At 42.2% G+C, this 2,842-nt stretch overlaps 1 protein-coding gene across 2 annotated transcripts in view; it reads right to left on the bottom strand.

The window, feature by feature from the left end:
- Positions 1 to 2,842, bottom strand: part of SRP54 (signal recognition particle 54kDa) — a 48,787-nt gene that overhangs the window by 38,383 nt on the left and 7,562 nt on the right. The window contains exon 1 of one of the 2 annotated variants that reach the window (XM_014538595.1): positions 1,591 to 1,654. The exons of the other annotated variant lie outside the window; for it this stretch is intronic. The gene's annotated coding sequence lies outside the window, so the exon portion shown is untranslated. Of the gene's footprint in view, positions 1 to 1,590; positions 1,655 to 2,842 lie in introns of those variants that run through there. 2 annotated transcript variants of the gene reach the window in all.

Raw genomic sequence — 2,842 nt, 5'->3', positions numbered from 1 at the left:
TTCCCGGGTGATTCTAATGTGCAGCCAAGGTTGAGAACCACTGCTTTAAGACAACATGAAAGGACCTGAGAGTATTATGCTAAGCAAAATAAGCCAGTCAGAGAAACGCAAGTATCACATGATCTCACTTACATGTGGAATTTAATGAACACAATAAACTGACAAACAAAATAGATCCAGAGAAACATGGAAGCATGCAATAGACTGAGGAATCTCAGAGGGAACAGGGGGTGGGGAGTGCAGGAGAGGTGGAAAGAGATTAACCAAAGAACTTATATGCATAACCCATAGATACAGACAATAGTACAGTGATGGCCTAGGGAGGGGGCGGGAGCGGAGTGGAGAGGGTAAATAGAGGGGAAAAAGTGGACATCTATAAAATTTTCAACAATAAAGATTTAAAAAATTAACTTCACCTTATTCTAATCTATAATCTATAATAATAAAAGCATAATATGCAATTAGACCAGATGTCCTTCTGGACGTCCATCCAGGGATGTCCTTCCGGATGAAACCGGGGCTGCAGCCGAGGGATGGAGGCAGCCACCACCGCTGCGAGGGAGGGATCCAGGCAGCCGCAGGGGCTGTGAAGGCCTACTCTTGCACGAATTTCGTGCATCGGGCTGCTAGTATGCACTATAAAATGCAAAACATCTTTTTTAATGTTAACAGCTAATCCTATATCTCAAATTGAAGTAACAGATAATTCAAGCACACACACTCAAAATTCTCTAGGCTAACTAAAGTGATTTATAGAAATAAGTCTGTGCACACTAGAATTTCACAAAAGAGGAATCTGTACTTTGATGGGGCTGTTGGAAAGGTAAGGGATTACTGAATAGTACTTTATATGACATCTATTATCTCATTCCAGCCTCACAATAATTTTATGACATAGCAGGTTAGGGAATGAAACAGCCATTCCCTACCAAAAAAAGCAAAATAACTTCCCACAGTCCCTTGGCTACACAGCCCTAGGTCCTACAATATCAATGATGCTTTTAACAATAGGGTTGAATATCCCTGTGGCCAAACTCCAGGGACAACTTTTGCTGCTATACTACAAGGAGGGAAATCATAGTTTGAAAGCAAGGATGCACATTCCTCCTCATGGAAGAGTAACTTCAATGTTCAGAAAGAAATGATAAGTATTACTGCAATCAGGATGTACATGGATTGATCCTGGCCCAAGTTACATGTTCTTCTAACACAAGTCTGACTAAGAGTTGGATAGTGAGGTGATGGAAACAGGCTCAAGTACGGGGTGCCCTAAGAAAGGCAAGCACAGAGCCAAGTATCATACAGTGGGGCCTTGACTTACGAGTGTCCCGACTAACGAGTTTTTCGAGATACGAGCCATCTCTTGGCCGATTTTTTGCTCTGAGTTGCGAGCTAAAATTCGGGTTACGAGCCAGCTTCAGATACCCCACCGCTAGTTGGCGCAGCAAACGTCACAGTGAACGCCACAACATCAGCCCAGCATCACGTGTCTCACTCGTTCACTTTATGATTTGACATATGAGTAATTTGAGTTATGAGCTCCGTCACGGAACGAATTAAACTCGTAAGTCAAGGCCCCACTGTACTTACCTGCTGCAGTGTGAAGTACTGGAAAGAGCACGGGCTTTGGAGTCTTACAGACTTGGATTCAAATCCCAGCTCTGCTACATATTGGCTGTGTTACTTTGGGAAAGTTACTTAATCTCTCTGAGCCTCACTTTCCTCACCTGCAAAATGGAGATTATACCATTATCAAGGTAGTTACCTTGAAGGGCTGTTGCGAGGATTAAATGAGACAACATGTATAAAACTGTTTGCAAGTGGCTACTATATTAACTACTAGAGGCCTGGTGCAAGAATTTGTGCACGGATGGGGTCCAGCTGGCCCACCCCAATTGGGGCTGATTGGGCTGGGCTGGCCAGGGGGAGGGGACACGGGAGGTTGGCCAGCTGGCCCTGCCCCCTGGTTGAACTCCCAGTATAAGAGATAATTTGCATATTAGCCTTTTATTATATAGGATGAATGGACAGAGAAGTTAATGATTTGCCCAGGCTCATCTGATTAGTGTTGTTATTAAAGATGAGACTTAAAACAGGATCTTCTGATTTTGCCTCTTTATTCTGTTTTTATAAGTACTAGAAGAATCAGCTTCTAAAAATTAAATCTAGTATAAAGGACCTCAGTTGCTTTCTTAGTTTTGAATTAGTTTAGATCTTAATATTTAATGTTTTTTAAAGAAAAAAGTAATAATGGTGTTCTCAACTCTTAGTTACTTGTGTTAATTATCTACTCACTGACAACATTCGAATTCATACTTTTGTAACAGACATTGTGCTTAGTGCTTTTCATGTGTACTGTATTATTTAATTTTTCATGCTATTATCTCCATTTTACAGATGAGGAAACCAAAGCATAGAGATGTTAAATACCTTGTTAAAAATTATACCCCCAGTAAGTAGTAGAGCTGGGATATAAGCCAGGTGACTCTTGTCATGCAGTGTCAGAGAATGGTTTTAGGGTACCATTATCCTTGGTGGGACATCTGTGCAAGTTTAGTACAGTGGGGCCTTGACTTATGAATTTAATTCATTCCGTGACAGAGCTCGTAACTCAAATTACTCGTATGTCAAATCTTAAAGTGAATGAGCGAGACACGTGATGCTGGGCTGATGTTGTGGCGTTCACTGTGACGTTCGCTGCGCCAACTAGCGGTGGGGTATCTGAAGCTGGCTCGTAACCCGAATTTTAGCTCGCAACTCAAAGCAAAAAATCGGCCGAGAGACGGCTCGTATCTCGAAAAACTCGTTAGTCGGGACACTCGTAAGTCAAGGCCCCACTGTA

The sequence above is a fragment of the Myotis brandtii genome, unplaced genomic scaffold (assembly GCF_000412655.1).
Source record: "Myotis brandtii unplaced genomic scaffold, ASM41265v1 scaffold194, whole genome shotgun sequence".
In the NCBI taxonomy this organism is placed as follows: Eukaryota; Metazoa; Chordata; class Mammalia; order Chiroptera; family Vespertilionidae; genus Myotis; species Myotis brandtii.
Note: the sequence above shows the minus strand (reverse complement) of the source record. Positions and strands in the feature narration are given on the sequence as shown.